A 20718-nucleotide genomic window follows, 5' to 3' on the forward strand; every position below is an offset into this window, starting at 1 on the left:
TGAAGTAGATGAAGTAGAGGTGGCAAGCATGAAAAAATTACTTGTTTCCTTGTTATATCTATGGCAGCTAACACCAATCAGTAATGATTTGTTTTCCACTCAACAAAAACTTTAATTTGGTTTCTTTTCTATATAGGATGCACTATAACTTGACCAGAATGAACTCTAATTTGTTATGTGTGCATAGAAGTTTTATTTAGCAAAGTGCATCAGAGGAGACATCAGCCAACACTTTGGAGGCATTGTGTTATGCTATCTGGCATGAGAATCAGAGGAGATTACAAAAGTCAACATCCCAAGGCTCTCAACACTCTGAGGGAACCAGGTTGCTTCTAGTCTTTTTGTCATCATCCCTTGAATGTGACTTTTCTTTGGTAGGTAGAAGTCTTAACTATTGCATTTAAATTTCAGATAGAATGAGAAAGGGACAAAAGAAAAGCTGGGCTGGGGACACAGCCCAGTGGCACAAGTGCCTACCTGGCAAGTGTGAGTTTGTGAGTTTGATCCCCAATACCAAAGAAAAAGAAAAATCCAAAAGCATGTGCCATCTCTTATAAAGGAGATTTGCTAAAAGTTGCCATACAACCATGCTACCTTCATTTTTTTTTTGGCAAGATTGTAGTCAATTCTATTCCAACAGGTAAATTCTATTTGTATAGAAAGAGATGAATATGGGTATTTCATGGAAGTCTCCAGTGGAAGGAAGGACAGGAAGAGGGCACATAAAATGATTGTTTATTGGAGCTGGGGATTTAGCTCAGTGGCATAAGTGCCTGCCTTGCAAGCAAGCAGTTGTGAGTTCAATCCCTGGTACTGATAAAACAGAAAAAGACAAAAAAAAAAAAAAAAAAAAACCCCAATTGTTAAGTGTAAGAAATATTGGGTTAAGACAAGTGTTTAGTTTTTATTTTCTACAGGACTTTTGCAACTGTTACCATCCTCTCACACATTAACTACACAGTGGTACATTGGTTCATGAACTTAGTTTGTCCTATGATTTTGGATGCACATGTTTGTGTTTGAGTGGGAAAGATGACCATGGTCATGTTTGTAAACTGATGCAGATTTTGCAGATAAAAAACAAAATTCTGCCAAATGCTTGTCTGCAAAAACAAATTGTTTGTAAACAAAAGCAGTCATTAGCCAAGGTACCACTGTTACCTTTCTTCCATTGGAATAGAACTCCAAACTTTCTTGGAAATAATCTAGCCATCAGAAAAAAAAATTGACTCCTACAGCTAAAGAGGGTGATCGGACAATAATGTCCACTGAGTAAGAAGATCAGGGAGCTTAGAAAACCTGGAGAATGTCAGGATTTAAAGAAGTGAATTTGGTAACATGAAGGGTCCAGTGTGCAGAGAGAGAATGGACAGAATGGAAAGGGCAGAAGCTCCTTTGGGAACCTGAAGAACTGCAACTAGAGATTGGCCACATACGAAGTTTCTTTTCAAAGGAATTCAAGTGTAGAAGCAAACTCAAGCCTTACGCTGTTGTAGTTATCAAAAGTAGATCTAGGAGGAGACAAGAATGCTTTCTCATCTAAGAGAATCACATTTCTCTATGAAAAATTGAATCCCTTTTAAAGAAAGGAAGAAAGTGTAAATCTAAATATAATTTAAAGTGCTAGAGCTTTATATTTGCTATTCTTGTGAGGATGCCAGGACAGTTCCTTGTCTTTTCCTGGTCAGATATTATTACTTTATATAGGTCTTTAAAATCAGTATGATGGTGTTATGTAATATTCAAAATTTCTAGGGCTGGGAATTTAGCTTAGCAGCATAAGAACCTGCCTTGCAAGTGCACAGTCCTGAGTTTGATCCCCAGTACCAAAAGAAAAAAAATTTTTTTCTCTAACATTTGGCTATGCCTTTCATTTCTTTTGTCTTTTGATTACCATGTTACCTGACTAAGCACTGGCTTTTTCGGTGACAATTTTGAAAACTATCACAGAAAAGAGGGTAGGTATGAGATCTATGGTAAAAAATTGAACTAATAATATTGGCTTCAAGAAATATCTGAGCTTTCTTTTCAACTGTAAATTTCATTAAAAGAAAGATTCAGTAAGTCCAGTTTCCTAAAAGCTAGAAATATAAAAACAATTACATCATAATGAAATTCATTTAAAAAGTGAGGAAGAATGGAGTAAAATGGGACTTATAGTCTAAAAATAATAATCAAGATTCAGAAAATAGACTGCCTGCAACAGTAATATTGTCAATTAGAAACACTGGTTAAAAGAATTTTTAAGTTGAGGAAATAAAACACATTTGACAACAGCTATATTTGATATTTTATCCTTCTTTATTTTTTTCTATAATTTGAAAATTATAAGCTCCATGTCTATTACTTGATTCATAATCTAGATATTTTAATGCAACTGCTTAAACTAAGATAATATAATTAATTCTATATATTCATCTGAATAAACTTTCACACTCTCTTCAAACTAAAATTTTATTTTTATTTTTCAAGAGTAACAGTGATATAAAAACAATGTGTGATAAGCAGAAACTAAAATTTTCTCCCACAGTGATCCTTGATAAAGGAATCTCAGTGATGTGCTTTAGAAGAAAAGGGGAAAATACATAGATCTATTTCTTCAATTTTCTGAGACTTGGGACAAATTAGAAAATGAAATGAAAAATATTTATATTTTATCTAAAGAGTTGCAGTGCAAGTCAAAATGAACACACAGGCAAACCTAATTACATACTAACTTTTTGAAAAACAGGGATGAATTACGTATACTTTGCAAAATATGGTAGAACTAATATGGCAGACAAAAATAGCATATGTGATTGAAGAGAGTATGAAAGTTTATTCACACACAATTGAGATACAGAATTAATTACATTATCTTAGTAGAAGTAAGTAGTTGCATTTAAATATCTAGATTATGAATAAAATGATAGACACAAAGTTTAGGACTGTCAAATCACACAGAAAATAAGGTATAAAATATCAATATAAATGTAGTCAAAGATGAAAAATCCATAATAAAATTCTGTCACCTAATACAAAAATGACACAATAAAAATGAGCTTAATTCTTTCTGTAAAAGACTTAGGCTAAAAAAAAGAAAAGCCATATATGGTGCTTGTAGGAGATACTTAAAAATTAATGATTCAAAATTTGTAGTATAAGGATATATATTTTACCTAATCAATCTAGAAAAAGAGAAATGATATCTGATGACACAAGATACTATATAATAGACAAAGCCAATATTCTAGAGAAAAGTTTAATAAAAATGGAGCAGTATCAAAAAAAGGGAATAATTTTAACCTAAAATATCTTAATTGTAGCCAGGCATGTGGTGCATGCCTGCAATCCCAGTACTTGAGAAGCTGAGGCAGGAGAGTCATTGCAAGTTTGAGACAAGCCTGGGCTACAAAGTGCGTTCAAGTACTGCCTAAACTGCATGGTGAGACCCAATTGCAAAGCATCAATATCCATAATTGAAAGAAATTTATTTAAAATCAAAAAACATTCTAGTAGAAGTCTAAACATATCTTAGTATCATATATTGAGAGAAAAATCAGTAAGGTGAGAAGATTGGAGATATATGATTAGCAAAATAATATACAGAAATTGTAGATCATTAATTGACAATACAGAGTCCACCAGAAAAATACATGCTTACTTCAGGAAAAAATATTATGATGTTTTTTCAACAGGTGGTGTTACCCACATCTGGGGAATCCTAGAGGATGTCATATATTGCAAAAAACTCACTACAGTGATGGCCCTTAGAGAAGAAGTTGAAAATGCATGTACAGGAATCTCAATGACCAAGGTTACTGGAGCAGCAGTTTGCCATGCTAATGCCATGCTAATGGTCAGAAGCTAATGGCCACCGCCTTGAGCACCACTTGTAACTCTAGAGGCCAAAGGTAACTTGTATTAATCTCATGATGTCTCAATAAATCTAGTATTAAAATAGTTATACATGTTTTTCTTTTCCTGAAGTGTGTATACATTTTGGGGGGGACAGATGGTATGCATTCTTCTCAAATATGCACAGTAATGTTTGTGAAAATGTACCTCAGCATAAATTTCAACCAAAGAATTCAAATTATCATAATCAGGTTATAATGAAATTAAGCAAAAGACAAACAGATTTCTTTGAAACTCATGAATCAAAAACAATAATGGGTTTTATTTCTTTTCGCTGCCTAAGTGCTCTGGCTAATACTTTGAGTTACTATGTTAAATAGAAGTGACCTCTTCTGATCTTAGAGGAAAAACTTCCAACTTTTCATTATAGTATGATGTTAGCTGTAGGCTTCTTATACATAACTTTTATTGTGTAAAAATCCTGTAATAATTCACTGAGATTTTTTTTTAATTATGAAAAGATGTGAAATCTTGTCCGTTTTTTTCTGCATCATTTTTTTACCCTCCTTTGGTCAATGTGGTGGAACGCATTGATTTATCTTTGCATCACTAGAATAAATCTCACCTCTTCATGGTGAATAATCTTTCTTAATGTAGTACTGCATTTGATTTGCTAGTATTTTTTTGAGGATTTTTACATCTATGTTCATCAGAAATACTGGTTTGTAGTATTCTATTCTTGTAGTATCTTTGTCTGACTTTTGTGTTAGCATACTGTTGGCCTCTTAAGATTTAGTTTTGGTCGATTGCATATTTCTAGAATTCATTCATTTCTTATTTGTTATGCAATTTGCATGTGATTGTTCATATTAATTATTTGGGACTTTGGGATTCTGTGTTAGTTGTAATATTTCCTTTGTAAATTGTGATTTTTGAGTCCTCTTTTTTTCTTAATCATTATAGCTAAAAGTCTCTCAATTTTGCCTTTTTTTTGTATTTCAGCTTCTAGTTTCATCCATCTTTTCCACTGTTTTATCTGTCTCTATCTTGTTTATTTCTGCTGTGACCTTTGTTATTTAATATCTCTGTTAAGTTTGTGCTTACTTTGGTTTTATTTTTTTTCTTCTAGTTGAGATATAATATCAGATCATTTGAGTTTTATTTCTGTTTGATGCAGGCATTTATTGTTTTTTTTCTCTTTAAAGTAAAAATTTCAAAAAAGATACTTGATAGGATTTTAGTCTTCTTAAATTTGTTAAGACTTTTTTATGGCCTAACATATTTACTTTGGAAAATGTTCTGTGTTCAGCTGAACACATTATGCATTCTCTTGCTGTTGGATGGAATGTTCTGTAAATATAAGGTATGGCCTGTATTGTCTGTAGTTCAAGTCCAATGTTTTCTTTTCCATTTTCTGTCTGAATGATCTGTCCAGTGTCAAAATGAAAGCGTTGAAATCTCTTATTGTCTTTCACTCAAAGTCGCCCTTCAGAGTTATTGATATATTATCTTAGTTACTTTCTTTTTGCAGGGACAAAATACCTGACACCTAAGTTAAAGAGGAAAGAACGATTTTAGCTCATAATCTTAGTGTTTCAGTGCATAGTCTGTTGGCTTCAAGGCAGGATGGCATGGCAAAAGAGAAACAATTCATGGTGTGGCAAGTCAGAGGTGGGCACCCTTCCTTCTACTTTCCCATTTATTCCATCTGAAAGGTTTGGCCCAGACAGGACACCGTAGCCAGGAAAGCCACAACCAGAAGCAGGAAGCCCCATCTTGCCCTGCCCCTAGGAAGTTCTGTGACGCCATCTTCCCGCCCCTGGGAATTTACATATGGCGCCAAACCTAGGACCAGTGGGCTACCTGTGTATCCGTAATGCCCGCCTTAGGTTCCACCCCAAACCGAGGCTATTTACAGGCCCCCACGCCACGTGTCCGCCGGAGAGATCGCCGGACGCCAGCGGTGGGGTTGCCGGTCACCTCTCTCTGTGTTCTCAGAATAAAGGCCGCTTTTTATTTTATATTTCTCATCTTTTGTTAATATTTTTCATCTTTTGGAAATAACTCTATCACCATCCAAATTACAAACCTACTAGATAGTGCTACCCACACCCAGAATGGGACTTCCTGTTATCTAAACCCCAAACCATGCTAAACCAATCAGTATACTAATCCAGTTCTCACACGCCCTTAATCCAGTACTACACACCCTTAATCCAGTATCACATGACCCAGCCAACCTCCCAAGTCCCACCTAAGTATAGGCACATGAGGCTTTAGAGAGACATCTAGATATAAGCCATAGCAAACCTTATATTGAGTGCCTATATATTTTCAACTGTTACAACTTCTTGATGAACTGACTTTTTTTTGGAAGGGAATAAAACAAGACAATAAAATGGAATAAAACAAAACAGTGAAAACAATATTGGATTCCAAAAACAAGATAGAAGAAAATCCTTCATAGTTGCTATATTGCATATTGTTATCCTGTAAACAGGTGCTCAAGACTACTGGCTTTAGGCCTGCAAAGTCAGTCAGTCAATACAAGTTGAGTTGTTTGTTTTTAACCTCACTTGCTATCATCTTAGCCTGTGTTCCTCTAAATCAGTCAGTTGCCTACTGGGGGGAAGGGAAGCACTTCTTGTCTCCCAGGCCTCACACTAGCTGGCTCATGAGAGAGGCAGGTTGACTTTTTGGTTCTCTTCCTGGCCTAGGACTGTTGCAGGCTCATGGGAAGGGCAGGTTGACTTCTTGGTTCTTTTCCCGGGCCACAACTACCACTAGATTTCCCAGCCACTGACTTAAAGAAGGGGTGGCTTGACTCCTTGAACTGACTCTTTTACCACTAATTATTAAGACTTTGTTTGTTTCCTTTTACCTTGATTTAAAATCTATTTTGTCTAATATAAATACAGCTAGGCCTTTCTTTTTTGTTTTGCATTTGCTAATGACTTGATCTTAGATACAGAGAATTTTAAAAATACTACTGAAAAGCTGTTAGAACCGATAGACAAATTCAGTAATATTGCAGGTTATCAAATTGACATAAAAAACCAGTAATATTTTTAAATACTTAATAACAAACTGTCCAAAAAAGAAACTTACAAATTTGTTGTATTATCAAAAAAATAAAATATTAAGGAGTGAAATTAACCAAGGGCATGAGAGACCTGTACCTTGAAAACTATAAAGCACTGATGAAAAATAAGAAGATGCAAATAAATGAAAAAATATCCCACATTTACGGATTAGAAGAATTCATATTGTTACAATGTTGATGCTATCTAAAGTAACATGAAGACTTCATGAAATTTCTATAAAATTCCAAAGTCATTTTTCATAAAGAAAAAGCATTCCTAAAATTTGTGTGGAATCACAAAAGATATTTAATGTTGTAACCTAGTTCTAACCAATGCTCCTCCTTTCTGTTCTGTATGCGCCGTTTCAATAGAGATTCAAATTCCATTTCCAGTAAAGACTTAAGTTTCAGTTTCTTGTAGTCCCCCCACCCCCTTCAGCCTATCTGTAATACAATATGCTATCCTTAAGAAACATTTAACTACAAGGAAGTTACAGGAGATACCAAGAAGCCCAGATGCTATCAAACTGTGTCAAAGTTTGCAACATTCCTGGGTTTTTGGCTTTAAAACCCAACCCTTTTAGCTGTAAGGTGCACAGTCTCCATATTGGCTCCTGGAGATTGCGTCACCAGGCCTGGCCTAAAATAAAGCCTTTGGCTCGCTAAATTTTAATTTCTTGCTTCCTTGGGTTTTATTCCAGGGTCCAAGCTGTCACATTTGGGGGCTCATCTGGGATGGAAGCAAGACCCCTGACTCAATTCTGAACACCTAAAAGTAAGTACTCTGGAGGGATTAATTAGACCATAGTCAGTTTGCACTTTGGGAGGGAACATCCTCAATTTGGGGAGTGGGAACCTCCCGAGGACAGAGTCAGTTGGTTTTTTGGACAAATTTCATCCGTTTGTGAGTCTGCCCCGAGTGGGGAACCGCTCCATTGGGAGGGGATGCCTTCAATTTGGGGAGTGGGGGACCACTCCATTGGGAGGGGACACCCTCAATTTGGGGAGTGGGGAACTGCTCCATTGGGAGGGGACGCCCTCAATCTGGAAAGTGAGGACCTCCTGAGGACAGAGTCAGTTGGTTTTTTGGGACAAATTTCATCCATTTGTGACTCTGCCCCAGGAGGGGATCCGCTCCACTGGTTAATTTGTTAATTCCTCCAGATCCCAAAATTTGACCACTTCCAAAATTTGGCCAATTTTTGAGCAAAAGCCATTTTTGCTGCAGCTTGTCTTGTCTTGTATGTCTGTCTGTGTGTCCATTTGTTCTAATTGTTTTCTTTTGGTTACCCCAAATCTAACAGAACATTCTCTCCTAGGAATCCCTTCTATGAGCCCAAAATGGACAAAGGGATTTAGATATTTATGTTCAGTGTTTTTGTACTTTAGAATTGTCTACCTGTTTGAATTTGTTACTAACTTAGGGGCTCGTTGCACATTTCTCTTGCAGGATCCATATGGCTTATTAGACTCAAGGTTCATAATAAAAAATTATTTCCTTTAGCTCACCAAACTGTACATGAAACAACCTTTGTTTGTGTCTTTTATGTTGTGGTACCTTGTTTAATGTTTTAGTCCTCAGTTGATTACTTGCAACCTTGGCATGCCTTTTTAAAAAAGTATTTTTCTTTCTGGTTAAAATATAAACATATGTGCACATATATATGTATATTTATGGTTTTTAAGAATCATATCAACTTTACCAAGTAAAAACCAGGTCATACTGTAATTGAACCAGTTAAAAGGTTACAGTTTTTTAAAATATAGCATTTTAATGTGGTAAAAAGACATAAAATGATTAAATATGTTTTAGACTACTAAAAGGTCACTTCAAGGATTTTGTTAAAGGTTTTAATGTTGTCTAAAAAGCAAGAGAAAAAGGTAATTGACTAATAATAAGTTTTAAAAAGGGTGGTTTTGTCTTAAAGTAAAAATGTAAAAGAAAAAATTGCTTTATGTAGCATGGCTATTGTTGGGGGCTCTTAAGCAGTTTTGTGTTGCAAATCAAGAGCAAAGAGCCCAACAGGATAATTTACAATACTGTGAGTTTGGGGAAGGGGAATTTCTAGAAATGTTATAGATTGTAAAAATAGAGTTGAGATTTTGATTGTAAAAAACAATTTGTCTTGTACTGAAAAAAAAAGGCCGATCTAAATTTAAAAGAAATAAGTATTGTGCTGATGTGATTGGTGATGATAAAAATAAAATACAAGTTCTTGCAAAATTCTTGCATGTGCTGTGGACATCTTGTTACCCATGAAAAAGCCCTTTTCGTTAAATGTATAATTTCAGTAAAACGATGGCCTGCCACGCAGCACCCTGGAACAAAAAGCTGTGTGTCATCCAGATGAAGCCTGCTCTCTGATCCGGAATGCCAAAATGCCAAAATCCGGAATGCCATGTTTTCCTTTTGTCCCGATTGAACAACCAGAGGTAAGGAGGTTCCCTCCAGTATCACCAGTTGTTCTCTTTGCAACTCAGTCAGCCCCTCATGTTAGACAAAAATTGCAAAGGTTTGAGAGATTTGAGAAAATGCCCCTCAGCCAGTTAATAGAGATAGCACAAAAGGTCTTTGAGAACTGAGAGAATTTATAAGAAGCTACCAACAAGAAGATAACCAAAGTGTTAGAATTGCTCTATGAGAGAGAATTAAAAAAAAAAAAAAAAAAAAAAAGTATGAGAGTTTCTGGGGGTGGTTGGATACTGTAGTCTATGGATTCTAAATTTTACTGAAAAGCTCACCCCCAATATAACTCCCTTAAGGGGGGAAACTCAGAATTCACTGAACTGGACTGATAAATGTGAACAGGCCTTCGAGCAGCTCAAGTGGGCCTTGACAGAGGCCCCAGCCCTGGGATTCCCTGACCATTACTAAGCCGTTCACCTTGTTCATAGATAAACTCAGGGGCATTGCCAAAGGAATCCTAACCCAGGACATTGGCCCTTGGAAGAGGCCTATAACCTACCTCTCCAAAAGATTGGATCCGGTGACAGGAGGATGACCCCCCTGCCTGAGAATGCTAGCTGCTGTGGCAATGTTACTTAAAGATGCTAAAAAAAACTTACTTATGGACAGAAGATTTCTGTGGTGATCTCCCACAGTTTAGAGACTCTTATCAAAACCTTTCCCAAAAAATGGCTTTCAAACACTAGAATTTTATACTATTAGGCCCTGCTCCTAGACCCAGAGTTGGTAGTTTTCAAGACTTCTTCAGCTTTAAACCTAGCCACCTTTATGCCTGATGCCGACCCAGAGGAACAAAGGACACCTTTCCATGAGTGTGCTGACATCCTCGAACTACAGCAGAACATATGGGCTGATCTTACTGACCAGCCTTTGGGAAATGCCAACAACTATTTCACCGATGGAAGCAGCTTCATCCAGAACGGCAAATGAGTGGCCGGGGCAGCAGTGACCACCAAAAAGGAGGTACTCTGGGTTAAGTGGTTAGAGCCTGGCACCTCTGCCCAAAAGGCGGAGCTCATTGCTTTGACTGAGGCACTAAAACTAGCCATGGGAAAGAGGGTAAACATCTATACTGACAGTAGATATGCTTTTGCTACTGTACATGTACATGGAGCCATCTATCAGGAGCTGCTACTGTACATGTACATGGAGCCATCTATCAGGAGCGAGGTCTTTTAACCTCGGCCAGAACAAAGATAAAAAAATGTTCCACAGATCCTACACTTGCTGGCAGCAGTCTGGCTGCCTCAGCAGGCTGCTGTTATTCACCCTAGGAAACAATTTGGCAGATCAGGCCACTCGAAAAATAGCCACTACATCAGAGGGGCCAACTGAGGAGGTAACTGCGCTGATGTTGGTTCCTCCCACTTTATCAGAACCGATCTACATAGAGAAGGACCTGCAGTTAGTATCTCAACGTGGAGTGCAGTCCCCCACCCCAGGGGGCTGGTACCAGTTACCTGATAAACGAATACTGTTACCGGAGGCACTAGGGTGGAAGCTCTTACACTGGGCTCACCAAACTACCCATTTAGGGGGAACTAAACTTGCTGAATTATTCAGAACTCAATTTTTTATTCCAAAACTCTCCAAACTGACCGCGTCTTTGAGCTCCAGATGCCCACAGTGCTTGTTAGTCAACTCAGCCAAGAGCTCTACACTGGAGACCACCCAACATTGAGGAATTGTTCCAGGAGAACATTGGGAAGTAGACTTCACAAACATGGTAAAGCCTGGTTTACAGGAGCACTGCTATCTCTTGGTATTAGTGGACACCTTCACTGGCTGGGTAGAGGCTTTCCCTACTAAGTGCGAGTCAGCCTTAGTGGTAGTTAAAAAGCTATTGCATGAGGTCATACCTCGATTTGGCCTCCCACTATCAATGGGGCCCGATAATAGCCCAGCTTTCATAGCCCAAGTCACCCAAAAGTTAGCCCAGGCATTAAAGATTAATTGGAAACCACCGTGCCTATCGGCCACAAATCTCAGGGCAAGTAGAACGTATGAACCAAACTCTCAAGGACACTTTAGCTAAGCTGTCTTTAGAAACTGGCGATAATTGGGTGAGCCTTCTTCCCTTTGCTCTGCTGCAAGCTAGATGTACCCCATATGCTTCTGGAATTTTCCCCTTTGAAGCTATGTTCGAAAGACCCCCTCCACTGGTCCCAAGACTGTCAGAGGACAAATTAGTTGAAATAACTAACCAAGATCTCATTAAGTCCCTGCAGACACTCCAGCCTGTGTTGGCCTTGATCCACCAGCTGTTTAGACAAAAACACTTGCACCTGCCTTCAGAGACGCCAATCAAAGCACCCATCAAGCCAGGAACTTCTGTCCTGGTGCAACGTCATGATGGAGACTCCCGGAACCCTGCTGGAAAAGCCCCTTTACTGTGGTGCTCAGTACCCCTCATTGCTGTCAAGGTAGCAGGAAAAACTGCATGGATTCACCATACTCACATAAAGCCATTGGAAACAGCGGACAACAAGGGACATACTCAGTGGATTATACAACAGACTGGTAACCCCTTGAAGTTAAAATTGACTAAACATAGTTAGATTATACCAGTCATGAACTGCTTTAGCTTGCTTGCTTTTGCTCCTTCTATCCCACTGCTGGGGATTTTAATAACATTGATGCTGACCTTGCACAGTGGCTTTGGTCCCCCTGTAAGCAAAGAACAATTGTTAAAATCTTTTTATGGGAGCCCGTGATTGTGGAGGGGGCTATACTAAAGGTGAAGACACTGGCTGGGGGAATTATACATACAATAGGAAAAAAGGATTATGATCCTTCCCACATAAATGATAAATTATATACATATAGTCTTTAGACAGATTGTAGGGACAATTTAGCATTCCTTGTTACTATACCCTCAGTTACAGGGGGTTTGACTCACATGTGGATGTGTAAGTTAAAACCCCGCGTGATGCCTAACAAAGGCAGCTAGCCAGGGCCATCCCCTCAGAATTGTTCTTTTTTTTTTTTTTTTTTTCCGTCTTTTTCCTTTTTATCGGTACCGGGGACTGAACTCACGACTGCCTGCTTGCAAGGCAAGTGCTTATGCCACTGAGCTAAATCCCCAGCCCCCAGAATTGTTCTTATTAAAAAATAATGTTTCCCCAGATACCTTACCACCCCTTGATGCTGCCTAAATCGCGGGGAGTTGATCTGGATGCTTAAACTTCTGATATTCTAAAAGCCATTCATAAAGCCTTAAATGCTTCCAACCCAATTTTGGCTGAAGATTGCTGGTTATGCATGGCACAGGGCTCCCCCATGCCCCTTGTGATCCCCACCAATGTTTCTCTGACCACTCTGGAGGAACAAGATTACTTAAATTGTAGTGCTGGTCCCCCCTTTAGAGTATAACCAGTAGGCTTCAAGGACTCTCCCTGTCTCCAAGAAGGTTTTCATAAGGATACCTCTGACATTGATGTGGGGTTTGTTGCATTTACTAATTGTAGTTCCATAGTTAATCAGACTACCTCCCTTTATCCCACTGAAGGACAAGTATTTATTTGTAAAGGAAATATGGCCTATACTTTCCTCCCAACTAACTGGACAGGGATATGTGTACAGCTGTCCTGTTGCCTGACATAGAGATCCTGCCGGCAGATGCGCCTGTCCCCATTCCTAGTTTAGATTACATTACAGGCCACTCAAAGAGGGCAGCTCAATTTATTCCTTTATTGGTAGGCCTAGAAATATCAGGAGCCTTAGGTATGGGGGCAGCAGGAGTAGGGGTTTCTGTCCAACTTTCCAACCAGATTGTTAGTGATGTGCAAGCATTATCTAGTACCATTCAGGTCATTCAAGACCAAATAGACTCATTGACTAAAGTAGTTCTCCAAAACAAAAGAGGACTAGACCTAATGGCAGAACAATGAGGGATCTATGCGGCATGGCAGGAATGATGCTGTTTTTATGTAAATAAGTCCAGCATTGTCCGGGATAAAATCAAGAGACTACGGAAAGACCTAGTTTTAAAAAAAAGAGCTATTTAAAAACCCTTTATGGAGTGTCTAGAATGGAATCCTGCCCTATCTCCTGCCCTTGCTTGGGCCATTGTTAGGAGTACTGCTTTTGGTCACAGTAGGTCCTTGTATACTCAATAAAATAACTGCATATGCCAGACAACAAATGCAAGGCATAAACCTTGTTCCCCAAAATTGGTCAAAGATTTGGCCTCAGTCACAACATCAGAGGGGAATGTTGTAAGCTAGTTCTAACCAATGCACCTCCTTCCTGTTCTGTATGTGCCATTTCGATAGAGATTAAAATTCCATTTCCAGTAAAGACTTAAGTTTCAGTTTCTTGTAATCCCCCCCACCCCCTTCAGCCTATCTGTAATACAATATGCTGTCCTTAAGAAACGTTTAACTACAAGGAAGTTACAGGAGATACCAAGAAGCCCAGATGCTATCAAACTGTGTCAAAGTTTGCAACATTCCTGGGTTTTTGGCTTTAAAACCCAACCCTTTTAGCTGTAAGGTGCACAGTCTCCATATTGGCTCCCAGAGATTGTGTCACCAGGCCTGGCCTAAAATAAAGCCTTTGCTCCCTAAATTTTAATTTCTTGCTTCCTTGGGTTTTATTCCGGCGTATGAGCCATCACATTTAATAGCCAAAGAAATCTTGAAAAAGAACAAAGGTAGAGGCATTACATTACCTGATTTCAAAACATATTATAAAGCTACTCTAGTTAGAACACCATTATCAGAGACCTGGCCTAGATCCCCTAAATGAATGTATAATGAAGGCTTAATAAATGAGACAAGTGGTATGATTTTAGGGCTCTAGGAGGATCAAAACCCTCTATAGAGTTCGAGACTCTGGAGGCTAAGACCAGGAATGTCGTTAGGTAGCCATATATATTTAGTTTCCAAAAAAGGAAGGGGTTAGAGTGGAAAGCACAGGAAACTGAACAGACCTTGGGAATGGTTCAAGGACTTTTCCAAGTAACAGATTATGTTTACTTTAGGAGAATGATCTTATGTTAATTTAGGAGAAGATCGCCATGTTGCATTTCACTACAGGAATGAAATGCCTGCAGCTACAGTCTTTAGTTAATTGGAATTGGATCCAGGTATTCTGAACTATGACCTTATCTTGCCTTTCAAGGCATCTCTTTGTTCTCAGGTCAGCCATGCCCTGGCCATACCACAGCCCTGTACGTGTGTTCAATTTCCAGTTTCAACTGTTCCCAACACACCATGGTACTAGCATAAAAACAGACACATCAACTAATGAAAAAGAAGAGAAAGCCTGAAACAAACTATTTATTGCCAATTGATTTTCAAAAAAAGTGCTAAGAATGTACAATGGGGAAAGGATAATCTCTTCAGGAAATTGTACTAGAAAAACTGGATATCCATTTGCAGAATTAAATTAGGGGACTGGGGATTTAGCTCAGCAGCATAAGCACCTGCCTTGCAAGCCCACAGTCGTGAGTTCAAGCCCCAGTACCAAAAAAAAAAAAAAAAAAGAATTAAACTAGGACTCTTCAACTTTAGTACTTGGGAAGGCAGTATTTTCAGACCCCATTGAGAAAAGCCATTGAAAAGGTCACAAGCCTATAGTTCTGAAGAAAGGAATAAAGATAAGCAATCAAGAAAATGCCTTCTCTTTATATTGATGTGCCAATCCACAGTGATCACCTAAAAAGTATTGAATGTCTTATAAAGGAGTTCATTACCTGGTATGGTGGTATATTCCTGTGTCTTAGTTACTTTTTACTCACTGCTGAGACAAAATACCTGAAGCCCAGAGTTGGGAAAGGAAAGGTTTATTTCTTACAGTTTTTGGAGGTTTCAGTCCACACTCAGTTGGCTCCAAGGCAGGCGGGCATGGCTGGGCCACAGTTCATGGTGGCTGCAAACAGCAAGCAAGAACCAGCAAAGAGCAAGACACACCTTTTTCCTGCCATTACATCACATCCTGGCTCCACCCCTATGTGGGTGGAGCACTGACACCATCAATCCAAGCACTAGACAATGAAGCATCACAAATGCACAATGCAAACTTATGAGGCCTGCGGGCCACAGACATAAACCATGACAGCGTGCAATCCCAGCACTTGGGAGGCTGAGGCAGGATCATCATGAGATGGGCTACGTAAGCAAGTTCAAGACCAGCCTGCACTACATAGTGAGGCTCTGGCTCAAAAAAATAAAACAACAGCAACAAAAAGTTCATTACGCATGTGGGCTTAATTATAGAGCAAGTAATATGTGACCACATGGAAAAGATCATGGCCTTCTGTCTAAAGAAAGCACATAACCAAGGTTGGTCGCAAAATGAAATTACTAAAGTAAATGCAAAACAAGATACATTCTCACAGATGCAGAGAAAAAAGCCAAAGAAATCAAGTAAGAAAAGAGAAAAAGAGAGGTAGAGAGCCTGTCCAAGAGATACAATCTATGCATAATAGGAATACCTAACACAGAGGGTAAGGCAAATGAGACTGAACTAATTAAGGAACTAACTGAAAACTTTACAGAGTTGAAGAACAAAATAGGTCTGCAAATGAAGGTGGCTCACAGGTATTTTTAAAATTTGATGAGAAGAAAGTTACACCTAGACACATCTTTGTGACTTTTCCAAATTTCAAGGATAAAGAAAACATTTTACATGTATTCAGGCAGAGAAAGATTACCTATAAAGAGGCAAAATCAGAGTGGCCTCAGGTTTTTCTCTTGCACTTCTAAATGCCAAAAGAAATGAACAATATATTTAGAGTTCTAAGGAAAAATAATTTTGAATGAATTACTGTACATACTTTGCCCAGTTAGTTTTATGGATAAAGACAGCTAGAAGACATAACCAAGGGGTTAAGAAAATGTATCAACTAAGAACTTCCTCTGAAAATTTTGCTGAATAATTTACTGTAGCCAACAGAGAAATTAAAAAGTGTAAATGCAAAATATACTTGTAAAAAAAGAAAGAACCACACGTGGAGTAGATCAGGAGGTAGGGTCCACCGAGATGCTATTTATAGGAAATATAATTAACATGAAAAAGAGTACATGGACTGAAAACCAAATATGAGAAACCAATGCTCTATGTGACAGAGAACAAGAGAGTAATAGGGGCAACTAGACCAGTATTTGTGGATAGATTGGAAAGACAGGCTTTAATAGGTAAAGGAATACAATTAGAGATCAAGTCCAGGATAGAGAAGATTTGGAACTACTTAGGTAAATAGCAGGTTGCCTCCCCTACCCAATTTAAAACCAAGGGTCTTGGTCAGACCCAGAAATGTACAGTGAGTGTATCCTGGGGAAGTGAAAGGTGAGGGAGAGTCTTTAAAAAGATGGCAGAAGATATTGTTAATAGTGTAACAGGATTTAAAACCACATTACTCGAACCACTCTGCTTAGATAGATTTTATTCTGTCCCAGTTTGTCTACTTGCATTAGATTTGAGGGCACAGATAGCTATCCCAAAAACATCCGGATATAGCACAGTAATCATCTTTAATTTCCTATTATCTTAATATGGAGCCCTGTACGACTTACTCTGTTTTATCATGACTGATCTTAGTTAAATCTGGTTTGTTTGATTGCTGTTTGGTTTCAACAGATTTTATTCAAAGCTGATATGACTCATAGTATCAAGTCTGAGAGTATAGGCAACTACACTGAAGATGACAAGACTGATACACATTCTGGTTTGATAACTGCCTGTTTTTGAAGTTCTATACTATATACAAAGTTGTGTTTTTATTAATACTGTTATGTACTGATATATTCAATTATACTATGTCTGATGAGATAGCCAATTCTATTGAAGATAACAAGAGACAACACAGGAACTAGGATAGATAACAAGAGACAGATAGATAGATAACAAGAGACAACACAGGAACTCCTTGTACAACAGTCTTATATGTCTTTTTCGTTTCATGTGTTTATAGGAATATGTTTTGTTTTGTTTTGCTTTGTTTTGTTTCTCCCTCTAATATTGAAAGGATAGAAATACATGTTAAGACTCATGCATGTGTAGAATCTATAAACAGTTTATGAGAACTGATCTTATGACACATAATGAAATGAACAGATACTTGAAGACAAAGAGACGCTAAAGTACCCAGTGCTGATCCTGGAGTGTCATAATGTGATATCCAGCAATAGTAAGTATTATTCTTTGTTCAGAGTGATATTAGCCTGCTTGGGCGTGTTCGATCTCAGCATAATTGAAGATATGGATAACTGCATGTATGTTTAAGTGTATAGGATTGATAACCACATTTCTAAGTTTTTGTTGGATAGTTGAACAGAAATGGTTGCAGTCTCACTGAATCCCCACTTTATATGCTCCACTTTAGTATCTTGAATAACTATTTGTAAGAGGACAATTTGTAATCATCAACTAGTGATTTTCTTACTGTTTATTTTTTTCTTTGAAAATATGTATTACTTCTACCCATTTTCTGTTTTCTTTAGTCTTTCTTTAAATAAAATTTTAAAAAAAGACACTACAGTACCCCGTGCTGATCCCAGAGTGTCATGATATGAAATCCAGCAATACTATTATTCTTTGTTCAGAATGATTTTAGCCTGCTTTAGTTTGTTTAATCTCAATATTAATGATGATATGGATAACTACATGTATGTTTAAGTGAATAGGATTGACAATCATGTCACTAAGTTTTTGTTGGATAGTTGAATAGAACTATTTGCAGTCTTGCTGTTTGAATTCCCACTTTATATGTTCCACTTTTGTATCTTGAACAACTATTTGTAAAAGGAGAGTATGTAAACATAAACTAGTGATTTCTTAGTGTTTTTCTCTGAACGTATGTATTATTTCTACCCATTTTCTGTTTTGTTTAGTCTTTCTTTAAATAAAGTTAAAAAATATATACTTATAAACTAAATCTTAAATTTTCAATTTATGTAATTTTAAACTCGCAAAGTACAGGCCAAATATTTAATGTATTGGACAAATAATTATTATTTTTATTTTTGTCATGTAATTTGGTTTTCGTCTAGATGTTCCCTAAAGGCTTGTGTGGTCATAGGACTTTTTCAGAAGCTGAATCTAGAATGATTGATTTGTAGTACAATGCTGGGATTAAGGGTGCATGATTACTGAATCAATCCACTGATTGGACTGGAACCATCCTAATCCCAGTGGACTGGATATGATATAAAGAACAAAAAGAGACCTGTCTTTCTCCCTTGCTTGCTTGTTTTTGCTGTCTTCACCACCATGAACAGTTGCTCTCCTGCCATGTACCACCCTACCTTGGAAATAGCTGATTCTGGACTGAAACCTCTACAAACTGTGAGCTAAAACAAATCTTTAACTTTGGATGTCGGCTATTTGGTCTTATGGTAGAACATACCAGCCCTCCCAGCCAGTATATTTCAATTTTTGTTAGTTTAACGTCCTGTTTACTTCAGTTCCTGTTACTAATTACTGTTACTACTATCTCCTAGAAATGTGATGCATACTGTGTATGAACCAATCACAACTGATAAGCCATTCTGTATAAAAACTCTGTCCCTGAGTCATCAGGCCCCAACTTCTTTGGGAGTGATTCCAATCAGGTTCACCAGTGTAAATTAAGCTGATTCTTGCCTTCAAACCTCAGTGCCACTCATTTCTTAGTTATGGTCTTGTTGTTACAGTCTTAGCAACAAGGAAAGTAAGACTTATTACTTATGGATATAGTGACTACTGAGTGGAGGTTATTAATGAAAGATATGGCAAGTCTATACTGGCTGTTCTAACAGCAAATACCATGATAGGTACTGACAGCAAAATCATGAGATGAGAGAGACAGGCAGACACACAGACAGACAGACAGAGACAGGGAGAGACTTTCTATAAAAGTAGATCTAGAATGGCCTTTGAAGAAGAGAAATAGCAAGTGGGCATGGTAGTACATGCCTGTAATCTTAGCACTCAGCACTTGGGAGCCTGAAGCAGGAAGATTGCTGAGAGTTCAAGGCCAGCCTGAGCTAGTTAGCAACAATCTGTCTCAAAAAAGAAAAAGAAAAGCAACAGCTACTGGAGAGCTAAACATCAAAATGTAAAAATTCTGAACACATTATCTGCAAATTGTGTCTCTATCTCCCTTACCAAAGCCACATGTTAAAAGTCCAACCTTAGGACCTCCAAATGGGCATGCTTTGAAGAAGTGATTAGGTTGAAATGGTACTGGTGGACAGACACTAGATATGTGTACCACCCAGCAAGAAAGTGGCCATTTACAAGCTAAAGAGAGAGGCTGAAAGAGAAAGCAAACAATGTAACATCTTCATCTTGTATTTCTGACCTCTAGATCTGAGAAACATTTTGGGTTTAGTCACTGTTTTAGTTACTTTTTACTCATCCTGAGACAAAATACCTGATGCCCAAAGTTGGGAAAGGAAAGGCTTATTTCTTACAGTTTTGGAGGTTTCAGTCCACACTCACTTGGCTCCAAGACAGGCGGGCAAGGCTGGACCACCGTTCATGGCAGCCACAAACAGCAAACAGGAACTGGCAAAGAGCAAGACACAACTTCTTCCTGCCATTACATCATATCCTGGCTCCACCCCTATGTGGGTGGAGCACTGACACCATCAATCCAAGCACTAGACAATGAACCAATCACAAATACACAATGCAAACTCATGAGGCCTGGGGACACAAACATAAACCATGACAGTCACTCTCTGGTATTTTGTTATGGTAATCCTAGCAAAATAATACAGAACAGAAAAACTACATTATTAATAGAAAACCTTTAGGGGAATATGTTTAACTGTAGAAGTCCAGAAGTTTGGTAGTATTGGAACTGGGTCACTGTTTATCCTGTCAGTTCATGAAGCTAGGGGAAGCCTTCTTCCTCCTCAAAACCTACTGTTGTACCTGAAATACAACATGTCCTCAAATATTAGGGTAGAGTGAGTGATGGAGTGAAAAGGAAGAAATTCAAGAGAAGCTGTGCAGAAGTAATGCACAGTAGTGCTCCTTAAGTTTTCTGGTCTCAGGACTCTTTAGACTGTTAAAGATTATATGACTGTGCATATTCAATGCCCCTAGCACTTTGATCAAGGAATTATAATATAAATAAAATTATATTAATGCATGAAAAAAGTTTTGAAATCTAAAGATCTTTGTGGCTTATAATCTGCCACTATTTACCACGTTAAAAAGTTAAAACTGAAGATTTAAAAATGTTTGTTACTAGAACAAAATTGTATTAAAAGTAACTATACAGGAACTTGAGACCCTGGGAAGCCAAGCAAGGACCTCCCCTCCCCAGTAAGCGGTGGCGGTGTGGCAGACTGTGGCCGTTCCAGGGGGAAAAACCACCAGCGGCTCCTGAGATCCG

At 38.1% G+C, this 20718-nt stretch overlaps 1 long non-coding RNA gene across 5 annotated transcripts in view; it reads left to right on the top strand.

The window, feature by feature from the left end:
- LOC106027460 (uncharacterized) overlaps positions 1-18981 on the top strand; it is a 22697-nt gene extending 3716 nt beyond the window's left edge. For 3 of the 5 annotated variants that reach the window (XR_010051212.1, XR_010051211.1, XR_001201064.2), the window contains 3 exons: positions 3678-3893; positions 7621-7694; positions 9212-18981. This is a non-coding gene — a long non-coding RNA (uncharacterized LOC106027460). The remainder of the gene's footprint in view (positions 1-3677; positions 3894-7620; positions 7695-9211) is intronic. The other 2 variants (XR_010051209.1, XR_010051210.1) reach the window with 2 other exon arrangements.
- Positions 18982-20718: the final 1737 nt, after the last annotated feature.

This window comes from Cavia porcellus, unplaced genomic scaffold, assembly GCF_034190915.1.
Source record: "Cavia porcellus strain 051 isolate PalLab524CR breed Dunkin Hartley unplaced genomic scaffold, mCavPor4.1 scaffold_13, whole genome shotgun sequence".
In the NCBI taxonomy this organism is placed as follows: domain Eukaryota; kingdom Metazoa; phylum Chordata; class Mammalia; order Rodentia; family Caviidae; genus Cavia; species Cavia porcellus.